At 44.1% G+C, this 24,375-nt stretch overlaps 1 protein-coding gene across 7 annotated transcripts in view; it reads left to right on the top strand.

The window, feature by feature from the left end:
- Positions 1-997: 997 nt before the first annotated feature.
- Positions 998-24,375, top strand: part of plxna1 (plexin A1) — a 389,627-nt gene continuing 366,249 nt past the window's right edge. For 3 of the 7 annotated variants that reach the window (XM_062969812.1, XM_062969808.1, XM_062969807.1), the window contains exon 1: positions 1,004-1,247. The gene's annotated coding sequence lies outside the window, so the exon portion shown is untranslated. Of the gene's footprint in view, positions 1,248-24,375 lie in introns of all 7 variants that reach the window. The other 4 variants (XM_062969809.1, XM_062969811.1, XM_062969814.1 and 1 more) reach the window with 3 other exon arrangements.

Below are 24,375 nucleotides of genomic sequence, written 5' to 3'. Positions count from 1 at the left end.
TTAATAGGCTTCTCCTTCATCTCTCATTATCCAACATATTAGCTTATCCAACATTCTGCCGGCCCGTTTACGTTGGATAAGTGAGACTCTACTGCATATAGCATCTCGCCTTCCCTGTAGCAGTGGTCGCCTTTCCCCATGGGTTTTTTTTTTGTGTGTGTCAGGAGCAACCGGAGTTGCTTCTGGAGAGAATTGGCTGTCTGCAAGGATGTTGCCCAGGGAACACCCGGATGTTTTGGTGTTTTACCATCCTTTTGGGGAGGCTCCTCTCATGTCCCTGCATGGAGCTGGAGCTGATAGAGGGAGCTCATCTGCGCTCTCCCCAGATGGGATTCGAACCTAGCAGCCTTCAGGTCAGCAACCCAACCTGCAAATCACAAGGCTTTTATCCCCTAGGTCAGGGGTCCCCAAACTAAGGCCTGGGGGCCACATGCGGCCCATCGAAGCCATTTATCCGGCCCCCACGGCACAAAGGCAGAAGGGGGTTGGGCTAAATGACCCAAGGGTTCTCTTCTTCTCTTCCAACTATATTATTATTATTATTATTATTAACATTGAGGCTGGGAGGCCATTTGTCAGGGGTGCTTTGCTTGTGCTTTTGGTGTCCAAAGACAGAAGGGGATTGGATTCAATGGCCCAAAGGGTCTCTTCCAACCCTATTTATTATTATTATTATTATTATTATTGCTTGGTGGCCAACTATAGTCAGGCCCTCCAACGGTCCGAAGGATCGTGAACTGGCCCCCAGTTCAAAAAGTTTGGGGACCCCTGCCCTAGGCCATCGGAGGCTCCATTCCCCATGGGTTCGGACCCGGCACGGCTCGCCCCCTTTAAGACTCCCTGGCTGGCGTTGCCCCTTTAAGATCGCACCGCCCTCTCTCCCTCCCTCCTTCCCTTCCACCTCCCTCCTCCCCTGCTCTTCCAATGGGCTGCTCGGCGCAGGTGCGGGCGCCCTCTAGAGGCGAGCGGCCCGCAGCGCTGAGGCGGAGTGGTTGCAGCAGCAGCAGCAGCAGCAGCGTCAATCGCAGCAGCAGCGCCCTCCCTCCTGCCCGCCCGGCTGCGCGTGTCTCCGCCTGCCTCGCTCTCTCGCTCTCTCTTTTTTTCTCTCTCTCTCTGCGCGCGGCGGCGCCCCCGGGACTGGCATTCCTCGTTCCTTCTTCCTCCGCCGCCTTCCTCCTGGATGCTGCGCGGAGAGAGGGAGGCGCCGAGGAGCCTGCGAGGATGGCGAGGAGCCCCGGTCCCAGGCTGTAAGTAACGCCGCCGAACTTTCCCTCTCGCCTCGTCGGGGCTGGGGCTTGGCCGGGAAGCAGCGGGGATTGCGCAGAGAAAGGAGACGCGGGGAAGAGCGTGGTCGGCGAAGGGATCCCAGAACCTTTCCCTTCCTTCCTTCCCTCCTCCGCCCGCATTCCCTTCCTGCCCTTTCCTCTCCGCACCCGATGCCTTCTTTCCTTTGTCCAGCTTTGGCTCCGGAATAGTTGCGCCGCTGGGAAACACGCCGAGAGAAAGAGACACACACATACATAGAGAGGTCCAGCCCCGCGTGCTTTTACTGATGTCCAGCCTTTGCTTTGCTAGATAGGGAAGGAGGCGATTTTTTTTCTGCGTGGCGTGCGGGATCGAGAAAGCGGAGTTTGCCATTTGTGTGTGTGTGGCTGCATTATAGGTCTACACTAGACCTATAATGCAGATCCAAACTGCATTGTGCGGCACTCTAGACCCAGCCTGTGCGAGTGTGAATTGTATTGTGAGGATCGTAAAGTCAGGAAAAGGAAAAAGAGACATCCGTGTGGATTGGGGCAGAGGCTCACCGCTTGGCCAAAAAGGGCGAGAGAAAGGGAAGCTTCAGGGAGGTTGTGTGTTTTCCGGGCTGTATGGCCACGTTCCAGAAGTATTCTCTCCTGACGTTTCGCCCACATCTATGGCAGGCATCCTCAGAGGTTGTGAGGGAAGCTTCTTTCCTTTAGAGAAGCCAGGCGCCTCTTTCCCTGGTGGGGAAAAAACCCTTTCCTGAGGAAAGCAGCCAGCCATGGAGAGGAAGAGAGAGAAAGAAGGGCTTTGGCTCTTATTCCACAGGAGAAGGGAGAAATCAGGGCGTGTGTCGCGAGAGAAAGCGCGTGGAAAGGGCTGGGAAGGCGAGAGCCGCGTGGGAAGAAGAAGCCTACTTCTCGGGGCGCTACAATGCGGTTCGGCTCCACTTTTAAGTGCCTTGCTTGGCTCAATGCGAAGGAATCCCGGGCTTTGCAGTTTGGGGCACTCTTTTGTCAGAGACCCCACATGCATCCATGCGCTCTTCCATATAGAGGCACCCAAGGACACGAAGGAAGGAGCACCTCTTCATCACGTTGTCCTCCTTCCTTCGGCGCTTTCTCCATGTCCGCCCCATGGAAGGGAGGCGGGACCGCCTGCCGCAAACTGCCCTTTCCTGCCTTTCCTCCGCAATCCTTCCTTCCTTCCTTCCTCCCGCCTGCTTTGACGTGGAGGGGATTCTGCTCTGGAATCCGGATTCTTGCCCGCCTCCTCTTCCTCCTGTTTCTCTCTCTCTTTCTCTCAAGGGTTTGGTCACTGATTCAGGAGGGAGAGTGGCTTTGTCCCTTGCATACCCAGAATGACTCCACCATACTCGCCTTGCATTGGCACCACTGAGTTTGATGGCACCGGTTCTCCCTCCACGCACAAACAAATCCTATGGGGAAATTAGAAAGGAGGGTGTGCTTGCGTCGGAAGCACCCCAGGCCCAGTAAGGGTCACCCACACACCTCCGAGACCGATGTGACAAAAGTCAATGGGATTTTGGCCTGAATAAATAAGAGTATTGTCTCTAGATCAGGCATGGGCAAACTTCGGCCCTCCGGGTGTTTTGGACTCCAACTCCCACAATTCCTAACAGCCGGCAGGCTGTTAGGAATTGTGGGAGTTGGAGTCCAAAACACCCGGAGGGCCGAAGTTTGCCCATGCCTGATCTAGATCCAGGGAAGTCATGCCTTGGTCAGACCACACCTGGAATCACAGTGTGTCCAATTCTGGGCACCGCAGTTGAAGGAAGATGTTGACAAGCTGGAAGGTGTGACTAAAATGATCAATGAACAAGCCCTATGAGGAGCAGCTTAAAGAGCTGGGCATGTTTAGCCTGCGGAAGAGGAAACATGATGACGAGGGCCATGTATAATTATGTGAAGGGAAGCCATAGGGAGGAGACTTGTTTTCTGCTGCCCTGGAGACTAGGACGCGGAACAATGGCTTCAAACTACAGGAAAGGAGATTCCACCTGAACATTAGGAAGAACTTCCTGACTTCCTCAGAGCTGTTCAGCAGTGGAACTCTCTGCCCCAGACTGTGGTGGAGGCTCCTTCTTTGTAGGCTTTTATGCAGAAGCTGGATGGCCATCTGTCAGGGGTGCTTTGAATGCAATTTTCCTGCTTCTTGCCAAGGGGTTGGATGGCTCATGAGGTCTCTTCCAACTCTATGATCTGTAGCCCCCTTTTCTGTTTCTTACCCAGGCTGCCCGCTGCTTATCCCAAGCCTGTTCTCTCTCTTATGTTCAGCCTGCCAGGCCCAGTGGATGCCATCCCAGAGACATATCTGATAACCTGAACCTCTCCTTTTCCCCTGTCTACTCCAGGCATGGCCCAATGGCCCTCTTTTTATCCAAAACCAACCCCCCTTCCCAAAGTTGAAGAACTTTGGGCACATAGAAGTCCCCCAGGTGCTTCCCCATCAGAGAGGTACATTGGCGGTCTCTCACTAAACAAGAGGGGTCCTGGAAGACCTTTCTGCCTTGGAGTTGTGCCTCGATTCCTGTCCGACCTGTTCTGTCGGAGAGTTCCCCTCTTCATAGAATCATAGAGAAAGACCCCAAGGGCCATCCAGTCCAACCCCGTCCTACCATGCAGGAGACACAATCAAAGCACCCCAGTCTCTACCACACTCCAAGGAGGCAGCACATTCCACTGTTGAAGGGCTTTTATCTTCAGGAAAATCTTCCAAATTTTGTGTGTGTGTGTCAGGAGGGACTTGAGATACTGTAAGTCGCTTCTGGTGTGAGAGAATTGGCTGTCTGCAAGGACGTTGCCCAGGGGACGCCTGGATGTTTGATGTTTTACCATCCTGTGGGAGGTTTGTCTCATGTCCCTGCATAGGGAGCTGGAGCTGACAGGGGGAGCTCACACACTCCCCGGATTTGAACCACCAACCTATCAGTCTACAGTCCTGCCAGTGCAAGGGTTTAACCTATTGCTCCACCCAGGGCTCCTAATGTATAGGTAGAATCTGTTTTCCCCTCCCTGCCCTCTTTCTGGGAGGAAGATGCCGTTGCCTGGCATTTGCTTGCTCTTGGGTTGAACCAACTCACCCCCTTTCCCTTTCTGGTATTTGGAACTCTTGTTGGAATTGGGGTGGTGGCTGCTTGGGAAGGGGGATTTGATGAGCACAATAGTGCCCCCATCTCTATTTTATTTTATATATTTGCTTTATTTCTATCCCACCCCTCTTCCCTTATAGGGACTCAAGGCTGCTAACGGCAAACATGACACAATACAATTCAATCAGTGCCAGTGTATTGAAATACAAATACAAAATTTTCAAAAATGATTAAATCTTTTGTGTCGTGGGATCTGTCCCCATTCAGTCACAGAGGAAGAGGGAGGGAGCGGTGTGGCGCCGGGAACGGTGTGCAGATTTTTGCACAGTGCCTGGATGAAACACAGAGTGCCATTGGAAGGGTTATTCATTCATGAATTATTCTCGCTGATTACGGCGTAGTTTAGGAGAGGGTTCGGATGCTGTGCCACCCAACAGCAAGCCTCCTTGCACAGATGATTAAATATAGCGCTACGGAGCGAATAAAAGAGACTGTGGAGTGTGTGTGTAGGTGTTAGTCATAATGCATATGGATAAGCTTCCCAGGTAAACAAATGGATGATTGTAAACCATTCTGAACCCTTTCGGAAAGGCAGGGCACATGTCTAAATAACTAATAAATATTTCACATTAAAAAAAGAAGAAACACATTAATGCGGAGTGTAGCAAAACCAGCTCTCACTTGCTGTATTTGTCTTTCAGGATTGCTTTCCTGGAATCACTGTGCTAGTAATTGTGGCGTGGTATGTGCAGTATGTGAAAGAGAGAGAGGTGTAGATATGACATCTGTGTTTAATATACACAGGTGTGGCTCTGATATATTTGAATGGAGGGCTTTGCTTTGCATGCATTCACATGTTAACTGGGTTCTATCGATGAAGGAATTTTTGATGATTTCTCTCCATTTAATTTCAATATATATGCCTTCCGCCCATTGAAACTGCTTCATCACCATAGCGGTGTGCTTATACATTCAGACTGAGGCGGCACTCCTGTGTGCAGTTACCTGAACACTCGGTGGAGCTTGCTTTCTGAATAGACAGCTTTCGAATTATACTGTGGGCTTTAGATTCAGAATGGGGCTGGGAGGGCTTGTGGGGCAAAGGGGTATAATTTACATGCAATTAGGGATTGGGTAAATGAGAGAAAGGCGCAGCATTTAACCTCCCAAGTTAAAGTTCCCATTTCTCCCCCTGACCACATGCTTTGAAGTGCATCCTCTTCAATATTCTACCAATTAGCATTTACAATCACCCTTTTAGAGACTCAGCAGGGAAGAAAAGTTCAGATTATACAATGCCTTCAGGAAGTGGTGCCCCTCTTGTTTAAGATGAAATCTGTAAGCAAGCAGGCTGCTTGGAATACATTTGGTTACTGCTCTTTCAGTGGAATAGAAATTATTCCTGTTTTTTGCAAAGAGGGATAGGGCTACATGCAAAGGATGAGTACTAGCGATTGACCGCATCAAAGGTTATTCATTTGAAAACACCATTTCCCTCTGTATAGCATCTAATTGCTTCCTGAACAATCTCAAGGTCCTTTGTATGTACTCAGTGGGTAAAATGAGCGACTCGATATCTCTCTCTCAAGATACTGGTGACCAAATTATTCTGAGTGAGGAAGTCAAAAGAAAATTAGCAGGCCAAAAAGAACCTGCAGGTCGAGGCAGAGATAATTTCTTAAGTGGGTGGTAAATAGTAGTTTTTTTTAAAAAAAAAAAAATACACAATTATTTGGTTCAGACTGTCTGCATAGTTCAGTTTGTTTTGTGTTAGTAAATTGCAGTGCTAGCAGCACTGAGACAATACAGAGTCTGTGTGGGTGGGAAGGAAGTTTGGATCTCAGATGTGTGATCGTGTAACAGAGCAAGACGCTATGAAGAATGCGAGATGCTAATTTGCTGCATCCCATTCTGGAGCTGTATTGTTATTTGGGCTCTTTCCAGTGCCTTCCTTTAACCCAAGTTGTCTGTTCGGATTAAAATCCCAGGGTGCATAATATATGTGTATATTCCTCTCTGGTAGGTTTTACAAAAAACCATAGCCAGAGGGTGAGTCTTGCCTTTCACAGTTGGATTACTGGGTGTTCCATCCTATTTATCTGATGCCATGGCAAGGTTTGTGAGGATGGTAGACAAAACATCCAGTTCCCTTGTTTAAAGAGAATCTTATTCATACTTGTGTTTAGATATGCCCAGTTTTTAATGGCATTTTCTTTTGTGATCAGACTTTTATGTTCTTTTGCCAGTGCCATGAATCCCATGCATTATGGGGAAGGACTATTACTCCATATTAGAGCAATATGCAGTGCATTAAAAAGGTCCCAGGTTCAATTCCTTACATTTACTCATCCCAAGATTGTGGTTTGGGACACACACACCCTGTTTTAGACATTGGGGAGCCACTGCTGATCAAAATAGACATACTGGCCAAATGAAGGGTGGACAGTGGTTTAATAGTTAGAGTGTTGGACTAGGTCTCTGAGAAACAAAAGTTTGAATCCTTGTTCCATCATGGACACCACAGTCTTTTTTTCAGCCTCAGGGGGAGATGAGAAAATCTTTGAACAAATTTTGCCAAGAAAATCTTGTAATAGTTTCATCTTAGACACAATGTAAGCTGAAAATGACCTGAAGGCACACAGTGACAACTACACAAAAGTGTGGCCAAAAGCTATTTTTGTGGTCTTCACCGCATCCCAATGTTTGGGTTAAAAAGGGATTGTGTTTTCTGAGAGAGGGAATACGCTTTTCCCCCTTGCTCCAGATTTTAGCTCTGTTGATTTAAACACACATTTATGTGTGTGTTTATCAAAAGATAATTTGCCGTTATTATCAAACCTATATTCCTTACCAGGTCAAAAAATGTCACTGTGCTGACAAAGCCAATTACCCTATATATATTGACCTCGTGTATAAGTTGAGGGGAGGTTTTGGGGCCAAAATTATGGGTTTTGACATGACCAGTGATATGTCGAAGGTCACCCCATGGAAGTGGAAAGTTACTCTATTTCCCCTTTACAGGCATTCAAAAATCCGTATATGGTATAATGGCGGAGAGAGTTGTAAGGTTCAGTACTTGCATTGTAAGTACTTACAATATAAGGTAGAGTGCTTATATTGACCCATGGATAGGTCAACCCACTTTTTTGGGAATTTTTTAACTAAAAATTTACACTTATAGACAAGTGTATCTAGTTTTATAGTTTTTAAATTTTCATCTTACTAAACTAATTTTCAACCTGATGGTTATATGTAAACATGTTCCATTGATTGCAGCAGTTTTTAATTTCAAGAAAATATGGGATTACATTCATTATTATTTTGTATTGTTTCCTGTACATTGCTATTTTCTATACCTAAATAATATTTTTGGTCATGATTTATTATTTATATAGTACTATTTGCATACATATACACTGTTTAAATCATGACGTCATATATCTCTGAAATTCTTACACAAAAGCTCAAGAAAATCCCATGATAAGGTCACCGTAAATTGGCATTAACTTGAAGACACGTAACCATGACACTTGAATAAATATGGTACTTAAAGGTAAACTTCTAATCCATCTAACTTTATTTGGCTCACTGTATATGTCTTTTGGGTCTTTCAATTCTGCAGGTCAAGAGGGTTCCAGCTTGGGGGAAACTGATTTAAACCAAACTATCCACTTAAACAGGCAGTATTCTAGATCCTAGCTCCAGCATTGTATATTTTTCCATGTGTGTGTTATTTGTCTTCAAGTCACTTGTCAACTTATGGTGACTTCATGAATTTCAAATGGTTTTCTTAGGCAATAAGTACTCTAGTTTTACCATCTCCATCTATGAAATAGAGAACACAGGACTTAGTATTCATTGGTGGTCTCCCATCCAAGTACAAATCAGGGATGTTTAGAGTCCCAAGTTCAGGTGGGATCTTGTTCTTGTTTTATCATAGTTATACATATATTATACAATTAATGTTGCTTCTTATGGTGAGACTTTAGGTTACAGCAGTGATTATCAACTTGTGGGTTTCAAGATATTTTGGCCTTCAATTCTCAGAAATCCTAACAGCTGATAAACCTGCTGGGATTTCTGGGAGTTGTAGGCCAAAACAACTGAGGACCCACAGGTTGAGAATCATTGGGTTACAGAGTACAGTTGGTTGCTGTTTGAAGGAAAGAGTTTCATTCTGTGAGGAAGATAGTCCCCCCCCCCCCCCAGTTGTTAGTATCTTGTTTATTTCTCATGAGTACAGTTGAGTTTAGGTTGTTTAGGTTTGGACTGTAAGCAACTTACTTAAGTAAACCAAGGTGAGCATTGTTGTGTGCCTTCACGTCTTTTCTGACTTATGGTGACGCCAATGTGACCTTATCACAGGGTTTGTCTTTTCAGGATTTATTCAAAGGAGTTTGCCTTTGCCTTCCTCTTAGATTGAGAGAGGATAACTTGTCCAAGATCACTCAGTGTGTTTTCATTGTTGAGCAGGAATTTAAGTTCTGCTCTCCAGAATTGCAGTCCAGTGGTGAAATCACTATATCAGGCTGGCTCTCTTAACTTCAGCATATTTCTATCTTAAAACTCCATGGCAGCAGCCTTCTGAGAGCCTTGTGGTTGGTTGTGCTGGTGGCATGTCTTACAACAGAGAAGACAGCCTTAGATATTTTATCTCCTGTTCTGTCCTCCTATGTTATCCTTCCTGGGACCAGTCCATGGGAACAGAATCCAGGCTAAAGTTCTGAAGATTAAAGCCAAACCTATCTCCTTATCCATGGACTGAAGCTTTTGTTCTTTTAAAAGCAGAAACCGAGCTTGTTTGGGTGGAGGAGGGGGATAGCCAGGAAAAACAAAACCCTCCTAATGAACGTGTTGGGAGGAAAGGCAGACGAGGGCTTAGGGCTGTTGCTGCTTAATGTTTAACCAAGCGCAACAGCTTAAATGCTACCCTGTCTGCTGGTGTGTGTGTGTGTGTGTGTCCCTCTCCTCCCCGCTGTAACCCAGACCCCTAAACAAACAGCTTGACCTTCTTTCCCTCTCCAAAAAAGGAAAGTTGGAGCAGGAATGGAAATGAGCACTAGATCCTTTATAAGATCTAAGTTCTTCTTGGGTGCTGGAGGCCCTGGATTGTAAACTAATGCCAGATGCTGCATTGATTTCTATCCTTGGCTGCTTGGGGTCAGTAATAGGCTCAGCATCTTCCTGAATGGAAGATTTTCTGTTGAGGAGTTCCACTGTTTGTTTCTTTTGTAAACAAATGCTCCCCCCTCCCCTTTGTCTGAGTCTCGCTTCCAGGATGCAGTTATTGGTCTTGCATCTGATTCAATTTATTTTGAATTACATCACTATCCTTAACAGTCTCTTTTATAATAAAACAAATGCACATAGAGGCCCAGAGGCACTAATTACCTACCCGAGATGCTTATATCAAACCGATATCCATAGAAATTTAGCTGCCCTTTAGTATATGTACAGTTATCCTCATAGCACCCCTGAAAGATAGCACTGTGTTATTATCTTTTTTAAAAAATTGTGAAGTGAGGCAAAACTGTGTTTCTTTACCTTACTGGAATGTTTTGAGGACAAGTTATAAAATTACACATTCACCCACATGAAATGTATGCATTTTTGTGGATGTGACCCTGTTTTCAGGCCCATTTTTTCCAAGAGAAGTGTCAACATTTTCAACAATCTTTTCACTGTATCATTGTAAGATACAGGTGGAATTTGACCAGCGCAATGCAAATAATCTGTAGCAAGTAAAAATTGGATTGAGCCATGCTGAGTCCTTGGCCACCACTGCATATTTGCTTTCTGTTGGGCTGCCTTTCATGCCTGGATGGAAGAATTGATGTAGTATTTGCATATTTCTACATATGTACTGGAAACATAATTCAACAAGAGCTCAAATGTCTTCACTAGGTCCCTGTTGCCTTAACAAAGGGAAACAATAATGCCCCACCCAGGAGCCTTCTTTTATTATATCCAGGGCTGATCCCACACTTTGCACCTTGGCTTTGTTTGCTGGTGGTACAGTTGTTTTCTGCCACAGACAAAAGTGTGAATGACGGATGTCAACTGGGGTTGTCAGGTATATGTACATGGTTGTTTAGGAACATGTATCTGTTCACATCCCATGCTTGTTGTAGGAAAATGCTGTGGTTTTAGTATCCTTGATGGTTGCATAGAGCCGGCCCTAGGTATTGTTCAAGTGTCGGCAAACATAATTTTGGCGCCCCCCCCCCAAACCACTCACTGAAAAATAAAAGCGTTGGATAAGCGAAAATGTTGGATAATAAGGAGGGTTTAAGGAAAAGCCTATTAAACATCAAATTACATTAAGATTTTACAAATTAAGCATCAGAACATCATGTTTTACAACAAATCAACAGAAAAAGCAGTCTCGACTGTGCCCCCATATGTTTTGCGCCCTAAGCGACCGCTTAATTCGCCTCATTGTTGGACCGGCTCTGTGGTTGCATAAAATATAAAGCACATCTAAGATGAAAGAAGACTTCTTTTTCATGTCCCTAGGTTATTTCATCATCTGGTGTAGAATGTGTCATAGTGTGTGTGTCTAAGAAATACATGGAACTCAACAGTGGACTGATAGCACCTTGTTGGTGGCATCGGTGGCAGCCCTAAATACTTTTTATGCTTTTTTCTTTTAATCTAACCTCCTTTAAAGGTTTGTTTTGAAGCCGAAATGCCACTTTCTATACTCTTTGGGGAAAAAGCCATGCAACAAATGAAAGAAAGAGATGTTATTAAAACTGTTTAAAGTCATATGGATTTAGGAACCCCCTGCTTCACTGGTTAGCGTAAGGTTGGATTGGATCATTGGTCTCCACACAGCATTTAAAACTTAATACGAATTCTTTAGTAAAAATATGGTAATGTTGGCCAAGTTACTGAAATAAAAATGTCATTACCAACAGCAAAAGATATTGATAGAAGCGGTTATTCACATTCCGTGGGAGGAATTATTCCATGATATTGCTGGAGCCATTGAGAACGTCTTGTCTGTGTCTTATCTCTTAACGTCATAAACTGTGTTATAGTGCCTGTGCCTGTGTTATAGGTGGACACATAACAAAGATTTTCTTCCTGATCTTAGGGAGTTGTCATGATGGTATTGGACGAGGCAGTTCCTTAGGTGTTCTGGATCCAAGCAATTTCAGACTGACACTGTGACACTAATACTGTGACACTGACACTAAAACCAAATTGACAGCCAATACAGGTATCAAAGGTGATCCCATGGATGTATGACTGCCGTCATCCTTCCAACCTCAAATCTAGACGCTAGTACAGCTTCCAATGACCCTTCAAAGTTATTCTTCTGAGTGGAATGTGTTACAGGAATTCAGCCTGAATGAAACCAAAGCGTATATTGCTGTAGCAAGGTCTGATTTCTTTAGCAACTAGTACTGAGACACACATGCTACAAATGCTAAAATCCAGTTGCAAAGCAGAATCTACGGTAGTAACATTACTAATCATAGAACTGATCTTTCAAATGGAAGAAAAGCTCATTCCAGACAAGTTGAATTCTGCAATAAGTTTCTCTGAGTACAGTTTGTCCACATAATACCGATTTTGCCATGCAATATGTACCTGTTGGTAATATTTTGAGATAAATTCTCAGCTTGACAGGAAGGAATAGTGAGATTTGATTGATCTGTCACTGCCTTACATGAAAGGCATATGCACCCTAGAATCTGTCTTAGAAAATTTCGCAGCTTTTCAGGGTTCTTTGGGAAACAGCTTTCTACCTGCAAAAGAGAAGGTTGAGAAGGGACATAATCGCCATGTTTAAATATTTGAAAGGCTGTCATAAGGAAGAGGGAGAAGGCTTGTTTTCTGCTACCCTTGAAACTAGGATTAGGAGTAATGGGTTCAAATTACAGAAAAAGAGACTCCACCTGAACATAGAATCATAGAATCATAGAATAGTAGAGTTGGAAGAGACCTCAAGGGCCATCTAGTCCAACCCCCCGCTAAGAAGCAGGAAATCGCATTCAAAGCGCCCCCGACAGATGGCCATCCAGCCTCTGCTTAAAAGCTTCCAAAGAAGGAGCCTCCACTACAGTCCGGGGGAGAGAGTTCCACTGCTGAACAGTCCTCACTGTGAGGAAGTTCTTCCTAATGTTCAGGTGGAATCTCCTTTCCTGTAGTTTGAAGCCATTGTTCCGTGTCCTAGTCTGCAGGGCAGCAGAAAATAAGCTTGCTCCCTCCTGCCTATGACTTCCCCTCACATATTTGTACATGGCTATCATGTCTCCTCTCAGCCTTCTCTTCTGCAGGCTAAACATGCCCAGCTCTTTAAGCCTCTCCTCATAGGGCTTGTTCTCCAGACCCTTAATCATTTTAGTCGCCCTCCTCTGGACGCTTTCCAGCTTGTCAACATCTCCCTTCATCTGTGGTGCCCAAAATTGGACACAGTATTCCAGGTGTGGTCTGAACAAGGCAGAATAGAGGGGGAGCATGACTTCCCTGGATCTAGACGCTATTCCCCTATTGATGCAGGCCAAAATCCCATTGGCTTTTATAGCTGCCGCATCACATTGTAGGCTCATGTTTAACTTGTTGTCCACGAGGACTCCAAGGTCTTTTTCGCACACACTGCTGTCAAGCCAGGCGTCCCCCATTCTGTATCTTTGATTTCCATTTTTTTCTGCCGAAGTGAAGTATCTTGCATTTGTCCCTGTTGAACTTCATTTTGTTAGTTTCGGCCCATCTCTCTAGTCTGTCAAGATCGTTTTGAATTCTGCTCCTGTCTTCTGGAGTGTTAGCTATCCCTCCGAGTTTGGTGTCATCTGCAAACTTGATGATCGTGCCTTCTAACCCTTCGTCTAAGTCGTTAATAAAGATGTTGAACAGAACCGGGCCCAGGACGGAGCCCTGCGGCACTCCACTTGTCACTTCTTTCCATGATGAAGACGACGCATTGGTGAGCACCCTTTGGGTTCGTTCGCTTAGCCAATTACAGATCCACCTAACCGTAGTTTTGTCTAGCCCACATTTTACTAGTTTGTTTGCCAGAAGGTCGTGGGGGACTTTGTCGAAGGCCTTACTGAAATCCAGGTAGGCTACATCCACGGCATTCCCTGTATCGACCCAACTCGTAACTCTATCGAAAAAAGAGATCAGATTAGTCTGGCATGACTTGTTTTTGGTAAATCCGTGTTGACTATTAGCAATGACTGTATTTGTTTCTAAGTGTTTGCAGACCACTTCCTTAATTATCTTTTCCAGAATCTTGCCTGGTATTGATGTGAGGCTGACCGGACGGTAATTGTTTGGGTCGTTCTTTTTTCCCTCCTTGAAGATAGGGACCACATTCGCCCTCCTCCAATCTGCTGGGACTTCTCCCGTTGTCCAAGAACTCTCGAAGATGATTGCCAGTGGTTCTGAAATAACTTCCGCTAGTTCCTTCAATACTCTTGGATGTAGCTGATCTGGCCCTGGCGACTTGAATTCGTTTAGAGTGGCCAGGTGTTCCTGTGTTTGTGCAGCCCTCCGTTTAGCCTTTCGGCGGTTCCCTGTGGTCGTGGGTAATATAGTGTTCGCCAGGCTGTTGTTCCCCTCCCCCAGTGGATCTAGTTTAAAGTGCGCCTGATGAGGTTTGTGAGTCTGTGTGCAAAAAGATGTTTTCCTACTTGTGTGAGATGCACCCCATCACTTGCCAGTAGTCCATCCTCTTGGAAGAGTAGACCATGGTCAAGGAAGCCAAAATGCTCCTCTTGGCACCATTTTCTGAGCCAGTTATTGACCTGTACTATTTTTCCGGCCCTTGTAGAGCCATGTCCTACAACGGGGAGGAGGGATGAAAAGATCACATGTACATTATACAGTTTTAGCTTTGTTCCCAGAGCTCGAAAATCATTTGTGATCTTTTGAAAAGTATGCCTAGCGGTGTCATTGGTACCTACATGAATCAACATAAGGTGGGGAGGGTGATGGGGCTTTAGGAGCCTGCTGAGCCTCTGAGTGATATGGTGTATTTTTGCCCCCGGGAGGCAGCATGTTTCTCGAGCCATCCCATCCGGTCTGGAAATGATGGCTTCCATTCCTCTAAGGAGGGAGTCACCTACTACCAAGACCTGTTTCCTTTGAGGATTGACAGGGTCCCTTTTGTGCAAGACAGTGTGTATGTCCCCTGAAGAGTGTTCCTGTTGAAGTGAATCATGTAGGTGTAAAGTGTTGTCCTCCTCCTCAACATCCCCAGTGCATTCATCAATGACAATCCATTGAGATACATCCGAGAGCCCATTACTCTCCCAAGGATGTTCCTGTTGCTCCTGGTCTATGATTGGGGATGGAGCATTTGCATGATTACATAAGTGTGAATGTGGTGATGCACTGTCCCCGTCAGGGCTATCCCCTGCGCATTGATCAAGGGTGGCCCACTGAGTAGTATCTAAGAAACTGTGGTCCTCCACAAGATGTGTTTCCTGATTGTATGTTGATGGTGTAAGAATATCAAATCTGTTGTGTAAATCCAGCTGAGCAGAGGAGTTCAGCGGAGGCTGCCTGGTCCTGTGTCTCCTTCTATGGGTGACCTCCTTCCAAGCCTGAGGGTTGTCTACCTTTGAGTTGATCTCCCCATAAGGTTTGTGATCATGGTCGTGGTGGTGTTGGTGTGATGCAGGCTGCAAATCTACAGCAGCGTGTTGTGCAGAGTCCAAGAAGAGCTCGAGTGCCTGAATGTCCTTAAGGGTCTTAATACGGTGCTCGAGCTGTTGGATCCTCTGCTCCATCAGAGTCATCTGTTTGCATTTGGAGCAGATGTAGTTGTCTAGTTTTTGTGTGAAAAAGCGGAACATGCCGCAGCTGGTGCATGTGATGGGAATGTTTTGCTTTTGTTGCATCTCTTGGTGAGTGTGGTGGCCAAGTGGGATCTTTGTACAGTTAAGTAATATGCACGCACTTTATGTGCAGACTGCCCCAAACCATCTCTTTGTGTATTTGTTTATGTTGTTTTGTTTCCTGTATGTACTGCAAAGGATAGTTAGTAAGGTGTCTTTTTGGCGCGCGCGACCCTGGCAAATAAAGCTTTCCCAGAAACTCAATTAACAGGGGACAATGCCTGCTGTCAACACAACAGTCACACAACAGTTAGACTTTGACCACAGGAGCCAAGCCCAAACTCAGTTTAAAATCTTAGCCAAATCTTAGCCAAATCCTACCTGAAGCCAGGGAGCAAAAATGTCCTCCTGCTGCCTCTGCTTCTGCGAGAACCAACATTAGGAAGAACTTTGTGACTATGAGAGCTGTGGAACTCTGTGCCTCGGAGTGTGATGGAAGCACCTTCCTTGGAGGTATTTAAACAAGGTAGATGGCCATCTATCGGCAGTGCTTTGATTGTGCCTTTCCTGCATGGCAGGGGGTTGGACTAGATGGGCCATGTGGTTTCTTCCAACTCCATGATTCTGTGATTTCCTGAAGGTTGAAAATATGAAATAATAATAATAATAATAATAATAGACTTTATTTCTAGACCACCCTCTCTCCTCAGAGGGACTCAGGATGGTTAACATACATATAAACTGCAAACATTCAATGCCACAACTACTTCACTTAATATCAAAAATATAAAATGATGATAAAATACTCATTATAATAAAAATCCCAAATTAGAAAAAACAATAAATTTAAGCATGACACTCACTAAAAACATTATGGCACAGAGCGAGCATATACCTGGACTGAATTAAATGACCAAGCTGCAGAAAATGTTCAGTATTGTAGTTTCACTTAGACCATAGCTACTATGGGGTGACATGTTAATCCTCCTCCTCTCCATACGTTAAGGTACATAGATGTGTCTTTAACTGTTTCTTAAAGGAGAGGAGGGTGGGGGGCATTTTTATTTCTTTCAGGAGGGAATTCCAAAGACCGGGAATGGGGGGAATCACGGAGAAGGCCCCCTCTCTCGTTCCCACTAGCTGCGCATGTGACGGGGGTGGGACGGAGAGCAGGGCCTCCTCTGCTGACTGAAGTGCCTGAGATGGTCTATACAGGGAGATGGGATTTGACAAATAGCCTGGACTTGAGCCATTTAGGGCTTTATAGGTAATGACCAGCACTTTGTATTTATCTCGGAAATGGACCGGCAGCCAGTGGAGCTGTCACAACATGGGAGTGGTTCTCTCCCTGTATGGGGCTCTAGTTAGTAACCTGGCTGCCGATTGTGAACTAGCTGTAGTTCCCAAACAATCTTCAAAGGCAGCCCCACGTAGAGAGCGTTGCAGTAGTTCAAACGGGATGTGACTAAGGCGTGGACTACCATGGCCAAGTCAGGCATCTCAAGGTATAGGTGTAGCTGGCGCACAAGTTTTAACTGTGCGAAGGTGCTCCTAGCCACTGTTGACACCTGGGGTTCCAGGGTCAATGATGAGTTCAGGAGCACACCTAGACTGCAAACCTGTGTCTTTAGGGGGAGTGCAACCCCATCCAACACAGGTTGTAATCTCACCCTGATTCGCCTTTCAAATCCACTGAAATTCTACAGTGGATTTGATGTTTTGTCTCCCCATCCCCCATATGGGTCTAGGATTGTAGAAATATTTATTGAAATAATTGAGTGCATTTGTCCCCCTGCCATTCTTTTACTTGTCTTAAAGAGTCATTAGTGACTGGTAACTGAATAAATCTGGCAGCAGATAATGGTAATTGTCACCTGCATTAATGCGAGATGGAGGTGCTATTTATTTTAGATTAATGGGATTTTGGTATGTATGCTCGATTTGCCCAATCTTTGTTACCCAAGGCAACTTTTGTGGTGGTTTTTCCTCACCTTGCACAATGATAACGTGTGAGCAAATGTGCACAACTCATTTGTCTGGATATGTTTGGGTTGGTTGTTTGATTAGAAACCATTTGTGGTAGGACTCCAAAGCAGGTGAGTAAAAGGAAGGTGTACTTAGCAAATTGAAGTGTAAGCATGTGTAATGCCTTTTCATAAAAGATGTCTTTTGACCTGTTAAGAGGAGCAGGTCCAGCTTCACCCTGTGAAGTGCATCCGCTCAGCGCTTCTAGAGGCGGGCAATCAGCATGTTTGGAAAAGAGCTAAGGAAACCACACTGCTCCTTAGATAAAAAGTCCAGCTGTGCCTGTGTATTTCCTCCTGGAGTAGCCATTACTTTTGGATGATGTGTTTCTGTGCCAGGTTAACTTTTTTTGCTGCTGCTTTTGTGACATTCCCTGTTCCCGGGCCCCTTAAACCTCAGGCAAATCCCGCTTAGATACCAAGGAAGCATTAGCTCACCATCCTTTTAGTTTAAGTACCTTCAACATTAGAAGTTTTGTTTCTCATTTAGCAGAAGCACAAAAAGCACCTGTGCTGTCTCCTGTTGTTGCCCATGCAATAAAGTTCTTCAATTCATTTCCAGTTGCCATAACCATTCCTGTGCTTTTGAGGTTAAACTCGAGCTGAAATTAAATGTACAGTTAAGAAAAACAATTTCTCCTCCATTCTATTTTGATGAATGATGCTATATGAATCCAGAATATGATAAAATTAAACTCTGTGAGATTAGGTTTGTAAGTGCTAACATTTTACAGTTGACACAATTATATGACTCCTTTTCTAAAACTAGTTTTTGCCTTAGAAATGGTATTGCATGTCACCTCCCATCTCTTCTTGCTCTTGTCATATATTCTCTTATGTATGCAGATTATTTAAAAAAATGCAACTCTTTGAAATCTGAGGAAGTAGAATTAGTGAGTGAACGCTTATGTGACCAAGTTCATTATTTCAGTTAGTCTCTAAGGTGTACAAGATCCCTTTGCATTTTTGGAATCCATACTGTTCTGTATCACTTTTGCTCATGTTCTCTTGGTTTTAAGTGTTGAGTGCTCTATGCCTTCTTCAAGAGTGGTGTGCTATTAACCTGTGCTAATTAAAGTGCTGGATCCTGGATTAGTGCTAGTCCCTGAGACATTGGCTTCCCTGGTGGGTTTCTAAGACAGAAACAATTGTAGCCAGTGGGCAAATCATAGTGCTGATTGTTGGCACATTGGAAAAATTGGCGAAAATGTACCCAAAACTGAACGACAAATGTTGGAAATGCGAAGAAAAAACGGGGACATTTATACACATGTGGTGGAACTGCAGAATGGCTAAGAAATATTGGTCAGAGATTCATGAAGAGATACAGAAAATCTTAAAGGTAAAAATTCGATTGAAGCCAGAATACTACTTGCTGGGTATAATTGATGATAAAATGGCAGAAAACAAAGAGAAACTCTTTCACTTTTTATCAACGGCGGCCAGGATCAATTACGCCAAGGTGTGGAGATCAAAGGAGAAACCAACAATAGATCAATGGATTTTGAAGATAATGGATATTATGAACATGGATGTACTGACTCAAACACTAAAACACTTCCAAGAAATGAAATGCAAAAAAACAGACTGGTCATCATTAAAGAAATACATGTTGCAGAGGAAAATGAAAACGATAATAACGATCTAGAAGAGAAAGTAAGAATGAAATAAAGCAAGGTCTAGACAAGAGTAGGGGAAGCCACAGTGAATATTAATGATGCGAAAAGTATAGACCGCAAAGGAGGAGATTGGAAGTTGACGAAACCCCTCACCCCCCCCCCCCCCGGTTCCCCGTACCCCATTATCCCTGGAAACAGACACATAGTACAGAGTAGATAGACCCATAGAGTAGTTCTATCCTTTCCTACTTTCCTATCCCTATGATTGTTCCCCCACTTTTTAATGTTGTTTTTTTTTGAAAAGAGGTTTCACAATAAAAATTTACTTAATAAAAAAAAGAAAAATGGCTCTTCTCCCACATCAGATTGTATGAGAAGCATTGGTCTAAGCCACCTACATAATGGACCACTCCAGGAATTGCTGGGGTGTTGATTCACAGCTGATTTGGGATCTCTGGTGGCTTTCGCTTCTCCCTTTTCCATATTTTGTTTCACAATTGATACGGTTTATTCTGCTTTGGTCAGACCTCACCTGGAACGTGTCCAAAGCAGGACAGCCAAAATTACCAAAGGTTTGGAAGCCAAGCCCTGTAAGGAACGACTGAGAGAGCTGAGTATGTTTTAGCTTGGAGAAAAGAAGATTGAGAGGAGACATAATAGCCATGTTGAAGTATCTAAAATAATGTCTCATTGAGGAGGGGACATTCTGTCTTTTTTTCTTTCTTTCTTTTTCTTTTCTTCTTCTTCTTCTTCTTTTTTTTTTTGCTTTCTGGAGATTAGAATGCAGAGCAATGGATTCAAATTGCAGGAAAAGAGATTCCATCTAAATATTAGGAAGAACTTCCAGGCAGTAAAGAGCTGTCCGGCAGTTGAATATGCTGCCTAGGAGTGTGGTGGTCTCCTTCTCTGGGGTTTTTTAAGTGTTGGGGATGCTTTTGATTGTTTGCATGGGGCCTCTTTCAACTCTGTTTTTAAGGTACAGTCATTATCATCCTCCTTGTCATTGTCTCTGAGAATCTGCAGTATGGAATTCCCTCCCACAGAGTAACCAACACATGCCCACCCGTGGCTTTGAGACAGCCTTGCCTCCACTATCTCAGTCCTCTTTTTTCCCTTAGCTACTCCAAATAGGCTGTCTCACTAAGGTTGACAGCTTGCAGAGCTGCCTGAGGGCTCTCCCTCAACTCTCCTCCCATTTTTTCTGCTGCACACTCACATCCAATATGCTGGCCAAGTTGGCACTGAGACCGAGGAGAAGTAGTAATCCAATTTGGGCACTTTAACTGCACTTTGCTAACCGTGCTGCTGGCCAAAGCTTGGGAACTTTAATCTGCCTAATGACCTTGGCTTCAGGGACTGGGGAGACTGACTGATGGTCATTTGTTTTATTTATTTGCTTTTACTTTGCAGTGACAGTTGGGGCTTGATTGGATGCTGATGTCGGGGTTGCCAGGATCTAGTTGATATGTGGCATTGCATCATGCAAAGGTGTAACTACCCCTTTATAGCAGTGAGGAAGAACCCCCTCCATTACAATAGCCTTCTTTCCCCTTCTCTCCCTCTTCTCTCTTTTTGTTTTCTAATTCTTGTAGAGACAGCATCACCAAGCAAGTCCTTATATGTTATTATTTTTCAGGAATGCTTGGGCCAAAAAAATACCCCCCTCCTTTGGTTGCCTACTGTGTAATGTACAAAATACAGGGTGGTAATTGCATTAAAATGTATATAATTATACCATATGGAAAAAAGAAGTTAATTGCACGGGTGTTTTGAACTGATAAGTGTTTGAGTGATTCATGTTTTCTTAGGAGTTCACTATGGCAGAGCTGTCGTCCACAAAGGGAGAGGGTTGTTTTCATATGTCTTAGAGACAGTGAACTAAATATAGACTGAACTGATTTTTCTAGGTTTTAGGCCCACTGTGCCTTACTGAGTTTTGTAGAAATATGTCATGCAAGATTCTGGGTGCCAGGGCTGTGAAATGGCCAGGTTAGAAAGGAGAGGAACAGTGGCAAATATTATTAACACGTGTGCTTTGTTTGTGATTTTTCCACTCAATCCTCTCTACATTTATTTAGGAGTAAGCCCCAGTGACTTCAGTGGGACTGAGTCCCAGGTAAGTAACTAGGATTACAGCCTGCATTTATTAAATTTAGTATAGCAATAATAGATATAATAAACCTAGATGGCAATCCAAGGTACACTGATATAGTAGTGCGATGCAAAAGGGTTTGTTGTGACAAAGAGAAGATGTCGTAATCTAGAAATAGTTTTATCTGTGAAATCCTCTTGAGTTGCTACTATGCAGTTTTCAGTCCTCTGCATTTCATGCTCTTCACTTTAGTCGTTCTTAGAAGTGCAGGCATGCAGACAAAGAGTCTTTATTGGAAGATGTTAAGCCCTGATCCTCGAAGGACTGCTGGAAGCTCTGCTGACTTGACCTGCTCTTCGGCAGCATTATAGCTTCCATCCGTGATGTGGCAAAAACGGGGTTGTCGCCTCCAGTGAGAGAACAAGCAACAAGACATCATCTTACAAAGCCAACAACCTGTTTTTCAGGCTGATGCCTCGAGCAAAACAGGGGAGAAGGGAGGCAACATGGAATGTATCCAGAAATTGATGAAACTGTTTCCAAAACTGGATGTGTTAAACATTTGTGTCTGTGCTTGTATTTTAGACCTTACTAGCTCAATCCACAGAGATGTCCGTTTTTAGCAGTTGAGTCTCTAGCTCAGCCTGCACTGATGTTGCGAAGGACATCCAGAATACTTTCTCCACATTTTATACTAATTGGAGGGTACAGTATTTTGTGGCTTCCTTTTGGCTTCTGAAACCATGTGAGTGTTCAAGAATGTGTGGAATGTAACCCTATATTCCATTTTAGTAATGGATTACCAGTGTTTGCCCATAAAGCAGGATTTGAAAATTATAGAAAAGCTTAAGGCAGTCAAGAGGATATTTGGAAAACGGAGGAAAGAAATAAGAGTTGTGGCTTGGCAGCGAGTGGTGACATGGGTCTCATGAAAGACAGTTTTATAAATTCATAGTTTATGGTGTCTTCCTTGCTCATGGGATTGTAATAAGTCGAGACTGGGCCCCATCTCTTTTGGTTAAGAAGTGTGGTTGTGTAGTTTATGAGACATATTCATGTGGACCAGAGAGAAAACATAGCATCTTTTCCTTTATTTCAGATTGTAAAATGTCTCCGATCAGCCCTGCAAACATCTGCATATATTGTATATATCTTTATACTGGACTGGCAGTTGAATTTTACTTTGATAGGGACTGTGGGGTGGTATCCTCTGCTAAACCTATGTTGGTAGGGCTGAATCAGGACAAAATGCCTATCTTACACAATTTTGGCCTCTAACGGACAGACAGCAAGAGAGTTTGTGAGAACAGCTAGGGGTGGTCATTATAGCTCTGAGTATCTGCCATGTTTGTGTTTGTAAGAGCAGTGAGCATTGCACTCCCATAAGTTCTGCCCCCCCCCTCCCAAATTTACTTCTGTCTGCAAATTTATAGTGGTTGGCATTCAGCAAAATTGTTTGTAGTCTCACTAAGGAGCTTCCCTCTGTTAGTGATTAATCTCTATCCTTTAGACTGCCTTAGCCCCCAGTGGTGCATTGAGTTAAACCTTGTGCTGGCAGGACTGATGACTTGAAGGTTGGGTTGCTGACCTGAAGGTTGTCACTTTGAATCCAACCCGGGGAGAGCATGGATGAGTTCCCTCTATCAGCTCCAGCTCCATGTGGGACATGAGAGATGCCTCACACAAAGATGGTAAAAGCATCAAAAATTTCCGGGCGTCCCCCAGGCAACGTTCTTGTAGACGGCCAATTCTCTCACACCAGAAGCGACTTGCAGTTTCTCAAGTTGCTCCTGACACGAAAAAAAAGACTGCCTTTATATTGTCTGCCTGTTTTGTGTGTCCAGGTCAGAGGATAGGCCAGTGTAATCCACAGGCTGCATGTGGTCTCAAAGCCACACTTTATGACTCTGGGCTCACCCACCTCCCAAACGCCCATTTGTGTTAATCAAAAGCTGTGAATTTTGGGCAGTGTTCACTTGATGTTTCGCAAACTGCTAAGCATCCTTCCATCCCCTGTGAATTTCTCAGTTTTTCGTCACTTACTACCAGATTGCCAACTACAAGTGATATTATGTCATTTCTGGTCAAAAGCTCAGGTATTTCCCCATGTTGTTGGGTGATTGCTGACTGCTGCTCCCGCATGGGGGGAATTGGCCCTAGGCTCCAGGTATCCACCTTGATTTAGATTAATCTCTCTAGAAATAAACTATTATTATCTAGGTGAATATCGTGATTTTAAGCAGAAAAACAAGGGAGAGTCCCAAAGCACACACTGGACCCTTCAAAGGTTGTATATTGCCTTTGGGTCCACAAGAAATATATCACTGCATGAAATAAATTAAATAAGTCTGCAGAATGCCGCAGTTCTTTGGGGTGTGGGTCAATTGGTTGGTTTTCCTCTGGCTTGGGTACATTACCGAGGTAGGCAAGGAAATCATTTTAATAGAAAGGGAAGAACACCATAACACTCTTTATAAGAGCATGTCCCTTTAGATTGGAATTTCCTCTCTTTCTCCTCCCCCCCCCCAAAAGTTGTGTGGTTCTGGGTTGCTGTGAGTTTTCTGAGTGGTATGGCCATGTTCCAGAAGCATTCTCTCCTGACGTTTTGCCCACGTCAGGAGAGAATGCTTCTGGAACATAGCCATACAGCCCAGAAAATTCACAGCAACCCAGTGATTCTGTCTTCAACGACACATTGTGTGGTTCCTCAAACTATTGAAGTAAATCTGGCCCCATCTACACTGCCATATAATCCAATTTCTGAATGCAGATTAATTGCTTTGAACTGGATTATATGGTAGTGTAGACTCATATAATCCAGTTCAAAGCAGTTAATCTGCATTCAGAAGCTAAATTATATGGCAATGCATATCCAACCTCAGCGTATGTATGTATGTACGTACATACGTACGTACGTATGTAATGTACATGTATGCAGGGAAGGTTGAGGTCAAGTTACAGTAAGGTGGACGTGTGGGTAGGGTGATAGCTCATGGAAAAGGCTTTGCTTCTAGCAGGGGCTTGGACATACGTCATAATTGCATAATGAACTTCATGACCATCCAATGTAAGGAAAAACTATTAGATTTGGCGAATAGAAATAAATATGCAAGTTTATGGAGGATAAGTCTATCAATGTCATTATGACATAGTCCTGATGATGACATAGTACCGTCAGATTCAGAGGCCTACGTGCCAGCAAATATTTGTTGTGCGAGCTTTCTAGGGACATCTGGTTTTGTAAATCAATGCGAGGTTTGATGTACTTTCGGTACATCTAACGCCCTGGTTTCGTAGGGCTTTTCTGGTGCTCTTTCCATGGAGATATCTCTTAATCTAACTGAGTGTGAACTATAACTCTGTTACAGAATTTACTGCACCTCCTCATGCCAGATCAGTCCATTTTATAATGCTCCGAATTTCCGGAGTTATTTTTTATATGTGGCTTTATGGTATTTTCATTAAGAATGCAGATGTCTTGGGGGCTCTG

This window comes from Anolis carolinensis, chromosome 2 (genome assembly GCF_035594765.1).
Source record: "Anolis carolinensis isolate JA03-04 chromosome 2, rAnoCar3.1.pri, whole genome shotgun sequence".
NCBI lineage: Eukaryota > Metazoa > Chordata > Lepidosauria > Squamata > Dactyloidae > Anolis > Anolis carolinensis.
Note: the sequence above shows the minus strand (reverse complement) of the source record. Positions and strands in the feature narration are given on the sequence as shown.